This window comes from Lissotriton helveticus, chromosome 12 (assembly GCF_964261635.1).
Source record: "Lissotriton helveticus chromosome 12, aLisHel1.1, whole genome shotgun sequence".
Taxonomy (NCBI): domain Eukaryota; kingdom Metazoa; phylum Chordata; class Amphibia; order Caudata; family Salamandridae; genus Lissotriton; species Lissotriton helveticus.
Genome location: NC_136073.1, coordinates 743,473,304 through 743,488,512, shown reverse-complemented (window position 1 = coordinate 743,488,512; position 15,209 = coordinate 743,473,304).

Sequence of the window (15,209 nt, the reverse complement as noted above, 5' to 3'; positions counted from 1 at the left end):
TCAATCCCCACTTTTACCAGCCCCAATTCTGAACATTCCGCAAACATATGGATAATGTTGGCCGGGCCTTTCCCACATCTTGGGCATTCGTTCGAATCCCTCTTCCCCCAGGTCCAAAGTTTGGCCGGTGTAAAATATAGACTATATATAGTCTTGAAGTGTTGTGCCTTTAAGTTAGCCAATAAAAGGACCATGTTGGACAATTCAAGGGACCTACATAGGTCCACATCCTGGTTTCCAAGCTTAGCAGCCCAAGCACATTCTACTTTGACTATATCGTCTTTGTTAGCTTCGATCATCATCGCATATACTTCTTTCACTTGGGGATGTTTCCGAACCAGAATTTCCAAGAGCGGGAAGCTTAAATGAAAAGTAGGCTAAGTCATAGCTGTTTTAGTACATTCCCTTAGTTGCAAGTACTTAAATAAGCTTCGAGGATCTATCTCAAATCGGGCCTGAATCTCTGCAAATGTCATAATGCCAGTTAAATTCAGAATATCACCTACCAAATTAATTCCCGCCTGTTCCCACTTACTACCGATCCTATCAAATAGAAAACCTGGGAAAAATGAAGAACGCCATAATAAAAGGTAACAATGTAATTTAAGGATGTTCAGCAATTTACTGGATTTCTGCCACACCCTCCAAGCTGCTCTAAGAGGTTTAAAGCGGGTTATTATGTAATTGCTATTATCCACTTGTCTAAATAATAGACCTGGAGCTTGGTTACCCATAGCTAATTCAAAGATAGATGGTGGGGTCTCTGTCTGTTGTATTACCGGGATTGGTCTAAACAATATAGTCATTTGTTGCAGCATAATAGCCCAGTAATAATATAGGATGTTGGGCACTGCCAACCCCCCTCGGTTTTGGGGGAGGGACATGAATCTCAAGGATCTCCTTACCTTCCCATATCCCCAGATAAACTGTGAAAAGATCGCTTCAACTTTTTTAAACAGGAAGTTAGGGGGTTCTAATGGTATACAAAGGAGTAAGTAGAATATTTTCGGGAACATTGTCATTTTTAAGACATTTGCCCTAACTATGATAGATAAATGTATATTGTTCATCTATTAAGATCTGCACTTATTCTACTCAAAAGAGGGTCTACAATAATATTCCAGATGGTGTCAACATCGGCTGCTATTGAGACCCCTAAACAGGTTGCTGCCTCTTCCCTCCTGGGATCCTGCCACAGAATTGAGCTTGAACAGATGATTTTAGTTTTATCCGCGTTTAACCCATACCTGGGCAAGATCTTCTATTCTACTAATTGTTACCTGGGGTCAGGGGTAACAACCGTGATGTCATCTGCGTATGCTAGCACTTTGGTACTGTAACCCCTGACCACCACCGGAGGAATCACCGAATCATTTAAAATAGCTCTAATTAACGGATCAATGTATAGTGAAAAAAGGATTGGGGAGCATGGGCAGCCCTGCCTTGTCCCCCTTGCAATCTTTACCTGTCCAGAATGCTGCCCCATCAGTTATATTTGTGCATATGACTGTACATACATTGCTCTTAGGGCAGTAAGTATGCGGGGTCCAAAGCCATTCGATCTTAAGTTCTGCCAGATGTATCCCCATTCCACTTGTTTGAACGCTTTTTGAGCATCTAATAATATTAATGACAATTGTTGCCCAGAGCTCTCAGCGATGTTAAATAATGAGATTACCCTTTTAATATGGTCTGTTGTACTACGACCAGGTATGAAGCCGTGTTGCCACGGACTTACTAAGGAATCTAAGACCGTTGAAAGCCTCCTTGCTAGGATTTTAGAATAAAGCTTCTCGTCCGTGTTTATTAACGTAATGGGCCTATAAGAGGCCGGATCGTCAGCCGGCTTCCCCTTTTTCAAAAAAATAACTATACTAGTCTCCTCCCATGACTTTGGAGGAGTGCCTTTCTGCTGGACTGCTAAGAACAAATCCCACAACAAAGGGGCAAGTTCCTTTTGCAATATCTTATAGATCTCCATGGGTAGGCCATCTGGGCCTGCTGCCTTTCCGGAGGCCATGGATAGCAATACTTCGTTAACTTCTTCCATTAAGATGTCTCCCTCTAGTTCTTGTATCACAGGTGGAGACCTAGTCCCAGGATCAACCATGGTTTGATGCCTGGACTTATAGAGATCTTGATAAAAGTCATGGAAAATATTTACTATCTCGTTAGGATCCGAGGACACTGTACCGTCCTTCCTTTTTAGCTTCGTAATGCTGCTTGCCGCTGTTTTTTGTCTGATCCTCAGTGCCAGATGTTTCCCTGTCTTTAGTGATCCTGCTTACTAGTTTGAAATCTTTCAGCTATAGATTGATTAAACAACCCATTTATCTTCGCTTTGGTACTAATAACTTTTAGTTCAATCTCTGATTGCCGCTGAGTCTATTTTTGGACAATAATAACCATATGTTCTGTCTCATATCTACTCAGGTCTAGCATCAGTGATCTGATAAGCTCTAGTTGTTTTTTCCTATGAAACCTGGCAAAGCTAATTACCTCCCCTCTAAGCCCTGATTTATATGCATCCTACACCATCTCCCGTGAAGTACTATACCTATTACTGTAAAAAAAACTGTATAGTCCAGCGTTTGATATGATTGGTGAACCTGTTGGTAGCCAGCAATTTCCTATCGACGGTCCACCTTGCTGGGGGTTTTAAATACCCTGAGATCTCAATCTCCAGAACAAGGGGGTTATGGTCCGAAAAGAACCTTGGGTAACTTCCTTATCTGAGCTTTGTTTACTAATGAATTCGAAATGTAGAAATAATCCAGCCTAACATACTTTCTATGTGAACACAAATAATATGTATAGCCTGGATCCCCAGATTTTGTTATAGACCAAATATCTACCAGCCCATGGTTTGCAGCCAGTGCCTGTACTGCATAAAAAACTCGTGGTTTCCTGCCTTGATACCCGGCTCTCCCTAGCCCCCCTGAATCCATATGAATATTAAAATCTCCACATATTATCAGTGGTGTAGGCCAGGAGGCGAGCTCTACCTCTAGTTCTATCAATAAATCTGCATCATCTAGATTTGATCCGTATATGGTGCAGAGTGTACCAAGGGTGGGAATTACAGCAATTGCCCACCGGCCCCATTTATCAGATAGTTTGCGATTGCTTGGCGGAAGCCGGTTGGAAACATGTATTGCCACTCCCTCGTATTTGAGGTTTGTGAAGAGCAGGTTACTTGTGTGAAGCCCGGGACAAAGTTGAGACTTCTCTTCTGCCACGGAAGGTGGGTCTCCTGCTGAAAAATGACATCCAAACCCAACGTTCGCAGTGCTTCACTCATCCTATCTCTCTTAGCTCGGTCATTCAGCCCTGAATGTTAATCGTACAGACAATTAGCTTACCCAGCCCTAAATCTACCTTGTTACCCCCTTCGCCTGCTCTGCTTCCTGTACCATACCGTCCAGCTATATTGAGCCCCGACTAACCACCCAGCTATCCAATATGCACTGATCTACTTTCCTGAATTTTTTTTGTTTTTTGTCCCTTCCTCTGCCTCCCGCCCCACCCCCCCCACACCCCGCCCCACCCCCCCCACACCCCGCCCCCCACCGACCCCCCCTGCATCGTGAAGCAACAGACCTGACTTGGTCTGTGGGTGATGGTTAACGGTGGATCCCCCGCTAGGGTGACATTATACAAGGAAAAAAAAAAGACGATACCCCCTCCCCCGGCTCTCTCGTCAGATCTAGACCTACACCTACCCCTTCCAGATTAGATCACCATTGTTTTAGCTCAAAGGTAATAGGGGAAGGTAAGCAAGATGAGTACATAGAGAGGTTTCCCATCAGATCCGAAGGGCCATGGTATTAAGCAGTCTTAAGTCCAAAAAAGAAAATTCTGAAAAAAATTCTGATCAGTCTTACTATCCCTTATCCACCACTTGTCCCCTGACCACCAGCCCCATCATAATTCATTTACAACCAGCATCTAAGAACTCTTTAGCCTTGAATTCCGATGTGAAGACTCTGACCCGATCCTTCCAAATAATTTTAAGCCGGGCAGGGTTTAATAGGAAGGCTTGTGCTCCCGTCTCCTGAAACTGAGAGATCATTTGACGCAATCTCCACCTTCATTCCACAGTGATGTGGCAGAAATCAGGCCTTGTGAAGAAGGAGAACCCGTCTACTGCCCGTTGTGCATCTGGTCTAGCCTTCTCAAAAATCAGTTGCCTTAATAAAAAGTTCCCAAAATAGACTAAAATTGCCCGAGGTTTGGCATCGGGCGGACTTGTTGGCGAATATTAAATGGGGCTCGGTGCGCCCTTTGAACTTCATGGGACCACCTCCACCCTTCTAAATCTGGAAAGGCTTTTTGCAACATCTGGACCATGAATGCTCTCATATCTTGCCCCTCCTTTTCTTCCGGTACCCCCAAAAATCATAAGTTATTCCTTCTTTGGCGGTTCTCGCTCTCCTCAAGCTTCCATTGGATATCTACCAATTGTGCCTCGTGTGCTTCAACTACCCCCTTTGATCCTGCGAGATCCTCCTCGAGGGTTGCTGTTCTAGTTTCCACTTCAGACTGATGGGATATAAAAACAATAAATACATGATGTTGGCCTAGCATATACAATATAACCTTATAATCGTATGTTAGAATGGCATTATTCACATTGTATTATTATAGTTAGGAACGATTCACTCCCTGCTCGCTCAAGCCTATTGATGTGAACAGAGCCATGTTCTTTCGTTTCTCTGTGACTAGTACCGTTTCCTTGAAATCACGTGATTAGGCTTTCTACACGAAACCATGATGGCAGACATAGCTGTCTGCTCCAATCGCTAGTTTGTAGCTCAGGGAAACTCAAGGTCACATCTGCCCTTTTAGTGGGATACAAAGTTAGTTTTGGACTTATAGAGAGGGACCGAGTTAGATTTGGACTTATAGAGAGCATGTTTCCTTTTGCCCGATTTGCAATGGAGGATGAACGACTACTTGCTCCTCGACGATATGCTGATAATATGCATCTGTTTTCCGGATGGCCCACCAGAGTGAAGGTGGCATTCGTTGCTTTTATTGTTATAATCACCGTGATTTGGATGTGTGTATTTGCGTATTTAGAATTCCAGCATCCTGTACAGAAATTGTTAGGAACTACTGTTGCCCCGGAGGAACACCTTTTTCTTTCCCTACCCCCTTATAAGGCTCGACATAGAGATACTTATGTGAAAAATGCTTTTATTGAAATGTTACATCAGACCCATAGCACTACGAACAAAACGAATTGTTCGGTTTGTGGGTTACTTCCCTCAGTAATGCATCAACATGAATTATTCATTTCCCTACCGTTATCTTACTTGGCGAGCTGTGAAGCATGGTTCCAATTATTATCATTGATGTATTCTCATTATGTAGCTGAACCTAAGATATATACTGAAAGAGATTATGAGGCTATTTTGAAATATATAGAACAGCATCAAGGATTTCATGCCGAGGGAAATGGAGGAGAGGGATCCCTGGATCCAAATGCTTACATGAATGTATATACTGATTATAAAAATGTGACCTGGTTACAAGAGGAAATGCAGGATTTTGAACTTTTCAACTACACCATGTATTTTCAGCATTTTAAAGAACGAAATGTCACTAATGACAAAGCCTTGCCGATCCCTATTATTAATACCAACTCTCCCTTTTGCATACAGGGACGAGGTCATGTTAAGGTAGGGAAAAGTAAATGTAATTACACTTACACCCTGCAGGTATATAGTACTCCACCTATGATTACTCCTCCTGATGTATATTTTGTGTGTGGTGAGAACGCGTATACTTGGCTCCCACGAGATTGGGTAGGGCGTTGCTACCTCTCATTTCTCTACCCTCCAGTTTATATTGCCCCTCCTGATTATCACAGGACACATCAATTGGTTCGGAGAGAGGTGGCAGCTAACCGAAGTGTTAGGAGTTTTTATGCCGAGGGTACCGATCAGACGGACACCTCCTTGCAACAATTCGAGGTTTTTGCCAAAGGTATTACCCCCTTTTGGGGGCCTATTTTTAATAGCCGTAGTATAAGACGTTTGTCGAGAATAGTGGAAAATGTGGTTCAGACCACAACTGGGCTCCTGACCAACATTACCGTTGAGCTTCAGGCGACGAGGCTTGTTTTGCTCCAGAACCGAATGGTTCTTGACGTCATCCTCGCAGATAGGGTCGGAGCCTGCCGCGTGATCGGCAGCTCCTGCTGTGTGTTCATTCCTGATTCGGCCCCTACCATTCATCTTGCAATACAGAAACTACATCGATTAGCCAGCAAAGCACATGTGGAAAATGGTACCTGGTCCCTTAGTAGTTGGTTTTGGGGTCTCTTGGCTACTTGGGGTTGGAAGATATTCATGATTCTTGCTGGAGCCTTTGGAGTAATATTTACTTGCTGCCTATGTCTCCATTGCGGCCCGGCTTGTTGTTCTTTCTGTGCAGCTAGAATAACGTCTGCCTTGAATGTTTCACGACAAGCAAAAGTCGACAAACAAATGATTCAGAAGGAGGTGTTGGATCTGATGCAGATTGACGAGGGAGTGTTTGTAGAATAAATCTAGTTATATTGGCTATAGTAGGCCAAAAGGGCCGTCTGATGGGATATAAAAACAATAAATACATGATGTTGGCCTAGCATATACAATATAACCTTATAATCGTATGTTAGCATTGCATTATTCACATTGTATTATTATAGTTAGGAACGATTCACTCCCTGCTCGCTCAAGCCTATTGCTGTGAACAGAGCCATGTTCTTTCATTTCTCTTTGGCTAGTATTGTTTCCTTAAAATCACGTGATTAGGCTTTCTGCACGAAAAAATGATGGCAGACTTAGCTGTCTGCTCCACTCGCTAGTTTGTAGCTCAGGGAAACTCAAGGTCACATCTGCCCTTTTAGTGGGATGCGCACATTCTAGTAGAGCCTGTTCTTGTCCTCTCCGAGCTTCAGATAGAAAGGGAGGCAACCTACTTACCTGCCCCTGGAATAGCCTAGGCCGAGCTACTAGCAATCAATTGTGCCTTATATGGGTCTTCCTGTTGGCCTCTTGACAAACTGTATCTTTCCTTCTAAGGTGACATCGTGCTATGTGCAAAACGTATATATGCTTGTATTACTTTTGTGAAGTCAGTCTCCTCTGCGCACCTCTGAGGGTCGTGTAGACTGAAGCTCCCCTGTCAGGGTTTGGATTTGGAATAAACGATTGAACCTTCTCCATTGCCGACTGACTTATTATATATGGATAAGATATATGGGCTATTGGTAAGTATAGTCCGTTAGTATAATATTTTGGTTTCTTCAGTTGGCGACTCCGCCGGGACTCCACGATAGGGTCGTCCCCTCCTGTAATCAGGAGTAAAAGGGACAGGGAGGAGTTCTGGCCGAATGGGTGGACAGAAATAGGATCCTGATTTGAGACACCCGTTTGTGGTACGAAAAACAAGTATATCCACTCTCGAGCCCATTATCCCTCCCAGCTGCTGAAGACCCTACGCCGGAGTCCGACGGGCTTAACCCGAGAGAAAAGAACAGACTGCCGGTCTGTTTAGGAGTCGGAAGTGGAGAACTCGCAATCGACCTGAGTGCACCAGGTGAGTGAACTTGGATTGTATTAGATATGAAATACTCGGAAGAAGTGTTTCTTTGGTAACGGTTAACTGTTTTTGAAGGTGGCCGGGGAAGCCGGACCACAAGGGAATCTGGGGATCCGCCATTGCAGCGAAGGGGCTGCACGGGTGGATACCCCACGGACCTGTTTGGTGAAAACTTGCGACTACACCTGGTGCCTTAGCGGAGTAAGGTGTTACTCGCTCGGCCGAATCCTCTTCGCGAAAGCCCTGGGAGCAACTGGGTAAGCTAGGGTTCTGGAGCTACGTGCCCAGACGCCCGGCCCAACCAGAACAGGACCATGGGATCGTGGTTCGCCTATCAGGTGATCTCAGAACAGTCTGGTGACTGTTCCCTTTTTTGTTGGAATTTTGTTGGTCTGGAATTCTTTTGAATCGATTCCCCGAACAGGAGTCGACGGGCTCTGTTCGTATTTTGAAGACGTCATTTGCATTGAACTGGTAACAGCCTTGTGATACTTTACAAAAAACACAGTTGATGGACAGAATGTAGAACAATGTCATACATTCACCCCAGTACAAGGATCTGGGCTTAAATCCATAGTTTTTTTTCACTCCACACCACCCTGGGTTAGACACTGGCTATATGCAAATCAGCTCTGACCCTGTGCCTCATGGGAACATTCCAGTCCGAACTACCAAGCCATGTCTTTCCCAGACCGGAATCAAGCATCCAAGGACTGGTTTCTGGCTATCAACCTTCATTCAGCCTGGATAGCTTGACTCCAGTGGTGTGGAGAGCCTGGGACTCACATCTGAGCATGCCCAGCCCACTCGGGTTGAAAATTGCAAAAAACACAGTTGATGGACAGAATGTAGAACAATGTCATACATTCACCCCAGTACAAGGATCTGGGCCTAAATCCATTGTTTTTTTGCACTCCACACCACCCTGGGCTAGACACTGGCTATATGCAAATCAGCTCTGACCCTGTGCCTCATGGGAACAGTCCAGTCCGAACTACCAAGCCATGTCTTTCCCAGACCGGAATCAAGCATCCAAGGACCGGTTTCTGGCTATCAGCCTTCATTCAGCCTGGATAGCTTGACTCCAGTGGTGTGGAGAGCCTGGGACTCACGTCTGAGCATACCCAGCCCACTCGGGGTGAAAATTGCAAAAAACACAGTTGATGGACAGAATGTAGAACAATGTCATACATTCACCCCAGTACAAGGATCTGGGCCTAAATCCATCGTTTCTTTGCACTCCACACCACCCTGGGTTAGACACTGGCTATATGCAAATCAGCTCTGACCCTGTGCCTCATGGGAACAGTCCAGTCCGAACTACCAAGCCATGTCTTTCCCAGACCGGAATCAAGCATCCAAGGACCAGTTTCTGGCTATCAGCCTTCATTCAGCCTGGATAGCTTGACTCCAGTGGTGTGGAGAGCCTGGGACTCACGTCTGAGCATACCCAGCCCACTCGGTGTGAAAATTGCAAAAAACACAGTTGATGGACAGAATGTAGAACAATGTCATACATTCACCCCAGTACAAGGATCTGGGCCTAAATCCATCGTTTGTTTGCACTCCACACCACCCTGGGTTAGAAACTGGCTATATGCAAATCAGCTCTGACCCTGTGCCTCATGGAAACAGTCCAGTCCGAACTACCAAGCCATGTCTTTCCCAGACCAGAATCAAGCATCCAAGGACCGGTTTCTGGCTATCAGCCTTCATTCAGCCTGGATAGCTTGACTCCAGTGGTGTGGAGAGCCTGGGACTCACGTCTGAGCATACCCAGCCCACTCGGGGTGAAAATTGCAAAAAACACAGTTGATGGACAGAATGTAGAACAATGTCATACATTCAGCCCAGTACAAGGATCTGGGCCTAAATCCATCGTTTTTTTGCACTCCACACCACCCTGGGTTAGACACTGGCTATATGCAAATCAGCTCTGACCCTGTGCCTCATGGGAACAGTCCAGTCCGAACTACCAAGCCATGTCTTTCCCAGACCGGAATCAAGCATCCAAGGACCGGTTTCTGGCTATCAGCCTACATTCAGCCTGGGTAGCTTAACTCTAGTGGTGTGGAGAGGCTGGGACTCACGTCTGAGCATACCCAGCCCACTCGGGGTGAAAATTGCAAAAAACACAGTTGATGGACAGAATGTAGAACAATGTCATACATTCACCCCAGTACAAGGATCTGGGCCTAAATCCATCGTTTTTTTGCACTCCACACCACCCTGGGTTAGACACTGGCTATATGCAAATCAGCTCTGACCCTGTGCCTCATGGGAACAGTCCAGTCCGAACTACCAAGCCATGTCTTTCCCAGACCGGAATCAAGCATCCAAGGCCCGGTTTCTGGCATTACAGCCGTCTTCAGCCGGGCTTGCTTGACTCCAGTGGCAAAGTGAGCAAGGGACTCACGTCTGAGCATACCCTGCCAACTTAGGGCGAACAAAGAAAAACCAAAGGTGATGATTGACATCAACTGTTTTTTAGCAATTTTCACCCCGAGTGGGCTGGGTATGCTCAGACTTGAGTCCCAGGCTCTCCACACCACTGGAGTCAAGCTATCCAGGCTGGTGAAGGCTGATAGCCAGAAACCGGTCCTTGGATGCTTGATTCCGGTCTGGGAAAGACATGGCTTGGTAGTTCGGACTGGACTGTTCCCATGAGGCACAGGGTCAGAGCTGATTTGCATATAGCCAGTGTGTAACCCAGGGTGGTGTGGAGTGCAAAAAAACGATGGATTTAGGCCCAGATCCTTGTACTGAGGTGAATGTATGACATTGTTCTACATTCTGTCCATCAACTCTTTTTTAGCAATTTTCACCCGAGTGGGCTGGGTATGCTCAGACGTGAGTCCCAGGCTCTCCACACCACTGGAGTCAAGCTATCCAGGCTGATGAAGGCTGATAGCCAGAAACCGGTCCTTGGATGCTTGATTCCGGTCTGGGAAAGACATGGCTTGGTAGTTCGGACTGGACTGTTCCCAAGAGGCACAGGGTCAGAGCTGATTTGCATATAGCCAGTATCTAACCCAGGGTGGTGTGGAGTGCAAAAAAACGATGGATTTAGGCCCAGATCCTTGTACTGGGGTGAATGTATGACATTGTTCTACATTCTGTCCATCAACAGTTTTTTAGTAATTGTGATACTTTACAGCACTTTAGTTTGGAAGAAATATGAGAGTATGAGTGGTGAGAAGGATGCGTCCAATAGTGAATGATTTTTGAAGTATGTGAGTAGAATTGAGTGAATATTATTAAAATGCCTTGTTTTAGTAAAATATGTTTTGGTTGCTGCAGTCGGCGAGGCGCACGGTTAGAAGAAAGACAGCCTGCCCCTCCCGAAGGCAGCCCCAGTTTTGATATATATATGTGAAACATGGTCTCCAACCAATTTTATTTAACACACTCTGGCACAAATATACAAAAGATAATTCAGATTTGCAATGGCCTCTAACGGGGTCGTTTGATGAGAAAAAAATCAATTACATCCAGAATAAGCTATTTATGAAGAAAAGCCGCCAGTCGATGTTTGACTTGAACCTATGGTTGTAGGAGGCAAAACGACGACGGATAAGGGAAGAGAAATTAGGAAAACTTAAATCGGGACAGACGGTAACGCAGAAAGCTGTAGCTTATGATAAAGCAAAGGTGGAGGAAAATATTGTACAAATGGATAGGCAGTTCCGTTTAGAAACTGACAAAAGTTATGTAGCCCGACCTGATACTGGAGACGAATTAGAGGATTTGTTAGAAGCCAGACCACCTCCTCATTATGCCCCTCAGGGCTCATATCCCGCCGTACCCCGGATCAACTTAGAGCAGCGTCGGCTGTTAGAGCGCCGACGGGAACGGTTGCCACAGCCCCGGCTGACGGGTCAGTACGGAGTGCGTTACTCCCTCCTCCCACTCTTCGACAGACTACCTCACACTTGATATCCCTACAGCCGGACGCGGCCGTTCCTTCCCCTTCGCATCCTGTATTTCTCTCCCCTCCAATTCAGACTGCTATAGATCCCCGATATACGGCTTGCCTGGATACCACGCCCAAGCGCCTCAGGTCTGATCCAAGCGATCAGCGAGTAAATACGAGGTCACTGATGGGTGTGGAAGAAAGAAAAGCTATAGTGATTCAGGCATCCCAGTGGATGCGAAATGCTATTTACACTTTGGAAGACATTTGGAGTACCATGAAAGATTTTGAACCGGTTGCGCAGCAACTAGCTTTGGAGAATATGGCGATTCAATTGATTTCACTATGGGAACAGTGTTTTGAGGAAGGATTTCCTCCTCAGATACTGCATGATATAAGAGATCAAGCCCATAAATTCCAATTACAGGCTGATGAGGTATATCAGAATGTAGAAACTCTGGTACATTATCGTGAACGCATGCACCAAAAGTGTGCTGATTGGGGAGCACAGCACCCCATGAGAGAAGTACATCCACTCTTTTTCCCCGAAGTGCCTGAGTTAAAAGATGCTAATAATGTAGTAACTAGGGCTCGCTTGGATGCCAGGCTTCGGGAACAATGGGTTTATACCCCTTGGAAACGAAGCGAGGTTCTCACTCTAAAAGCTCAGCTCCCCGACCCTCGTAAGAATCCCACTGCCTACTATAAGGAATTGGCTGAGGCCGCCAATTCTGCTATTATGACAATACCTGATATTGAGCTATTTTTTGGTCTTTTGTTCCCGGTAGACATCTGGAGACACATACATGACACGGACCATGTTCCCCAATTAGGAGGGACATGGGACCAATTAAGAGCTTGGGACAAGGAGCAAAAGCCTGGAGAGAAACCTAGGGACGAGGTACTAGCAGTACCAGATAAAATCATTACGTATATGAAAGCTCTCCTCCCTCCTAGAAAAGTTGATTGGGACAAATTGACGGCCTGTAAACAGAAGAAGGATGAAAGTGTGTCAGATTATTTTACCAGGTTTGAGAAAGTCTTTATTGACTTTAGTGGGCAGGACCTATCCACGGAAGGTGGGATACGGTTGTTTGTGAATAGGTTTGTTACCAACTTGCTCCCCGAAGTAATGTCCCGTCTCCAAGCACATGGACTATGGCTGCCCCGTCAGTAATTCTTAGTATGGCTCAATATTATGAACATCGAGAAAATGAGAGTAAAGAAAAGTCAGAAAAGAAGACTAAGGATTTAAAGACTAGAGTTCTATTGCAACAAGTTAGTAGAGGACAGAATACAGGACGGGGAGTACGAGGCACCTTCCAGAGGGGTGCAAAGACGGGAAGGGGTAGAGGAGGTCCCCCGAAAATTGGCATAAATCAATTTTCCTATTGCAAACAGGAAGGGCATTGGAGGGCAGTTTGCATTCTGTTGCTAGCCAGGAATGGTCCTATTAGAGGATGAGGAAGAGGTCGAGGAAATATAGACCGAAATAGTATGAGGCGAGAAGCAATGCAACATGAGGACTCTCGGAAGAATTATTTTGACAATCCCCAGAATCGACAGTATTACAATGAGACTTACGGGGATGGTGGGTATGACGGACAAGATTATGCATGAGATAGCCAAGGACAGAGCGGGGGCCACATTACAGTACCAGTCGACCAAGAGGGACCTTATGTTAAAGGAGAACTATTGGGAGCGTCAGGAAAATTTCTATTGGATACTGGGGCAATGAATAGTTCGGTTGCCCATACGTTGGTCCCAGGGGCTGCTCTGTCTGGCCAAAATAACGTCTCGGTGGGATTCTCTGGATTACCTGTGGTAAGCCCCGTATCTAAGCCTCTGCCTTTCACTGTGGGTCCCATTTCTATACAATCACCTTTTCTTTTGACCTCTAATTGTGGAGAAAATCTTTTAGGACTAGACATCTTGAAAAGATTAAATGCGCGTATTTATTGTTCCCCTGATGGTGTCTACTTAACAATGTAAAAACCCCCTTTAAATGCAGCCCAGAATTTTTCTAAAAATGAGAACCTCCCTCCTGAATTCTCTACTGTCCCTTCTACGTTATGGGCCACGGGGGACACTGATGTTGGCCTGTTAAGAATAGCTCCCGTGTCAATAACCTTGAAACCCAATGCCCAGCTGCCTCGCATTCCGCAGTATAAAATTTCACCAGAAGGTGAACAGGCCCTGCTGCTCATTATTCGAGATCTCATTAAAAGGGGGGTGGTAAAAGAAACAACTGCCAATGTCTGTAACAGTCCGATTTTGCCGATTTTGAAGAAAACCCCAATTGATGGTGCCCCGGATTATAAAGATACATATCGTTTTGTGATTGACCTTAGAGAGGTGAACAAAATTGTAGTCCCGCAATATCCAGTGGTGCCTGATATTACTGCGATTCTGACAATGATTCCCCCTACGGCTCAGTATTTCTCAGTAATAGATTTGAAGAACGCATTTTTTAGCATTCCAATTCACCCTGATAGCAGACATGTCTTCGGATTCTCATTAGCTGGCCGAAGCTTTAGATTTACACGTGCACCCCAAGGCTATACAGAGAGTCCCAGTATTTATAGCCAAGCCTTAAAGACTGTACTAGATGAATTAAGTTTGTCCCCAGGAAATTCCATCATCCAATATGTGGATGATATCCTGGTGGCCTCCGATACGGAAGAAGGTTGTAAGGAGGCCACAGTTAAATTGTTGCATCATTTGGCTCACAAAGGGAATAAAGTATCCCTTTCTAAATTTCAGTATTGTCGACAGGAAGTGACTTACCTTGGCCACTTACTGTCGAAAGCGGGGAGGCGATTGACCCCCGAGCGAATATCTGTAATTACTAACATGTCTGTTCCTCGTACTCAACGTGATGTTCGTGCTTTTCTTGGCATAACCTCTTACTGTCGCCAGTGGATTCCTAACTATTCACTCCTCTCTAAACTCTTGTTGTATCTGACAACCAAAGATGTGTATGAACCCCTACCCTGGACGGATGAATGTCAAGAAGCCTTTGATTCTTTAAAGTCTGCTCTTTGTTCTGCACCTGTTTTAGGTACTCCAGATTACCGGAAGCCTTTTTTACTTTATGTGCACGAGGTGGACGGTTGTTCACTTTCAGTGTTAACACAGTGTTTTGGAGGAAAGCAGAGACCCTGTGCTTTCTTCTCATCAGTCTTGGATATAGTTGCTCGAGCCCTCCCGAGTTGCCTGAGGGCCACTGCTGCAGTAGCAATGGCCATCCGGCAATCAGAGGGAATAGTTCTGAACACGGATCTCACAGTCATGGTACCGCATGCTTTGGATATTCTTTTAAATAGAACTAAGACCCAGCACCGTACGAGTGCTAGATTGACAGGATATGAGTTAACTCTGTTTGCCCCCCATATCACGATTAATAGATGTGCCACTTTGAACCCAGCCACATTACTGCCCCTTCCTGTGAATGATGTAAAAAGTGAAGTCCATGACTGTATATTCAGAACAGAAGAGAAAACAAAGGGGCGTGTAGATCTCTCTGACACCCCTTTATCCGACCCCCAGGGGGAGCTGTATGTGTATGGTTCTCGTTTTAAGTTACCAGATGGCACTGCGACAGCTGCCTATGCAATTACAACATTAATGACTGTGGTGGAGACAGCAAGGATTTCTCATCACTCGGCTCAAGCAGCTGAACTAATAGCCTTGTTAAGAGCAT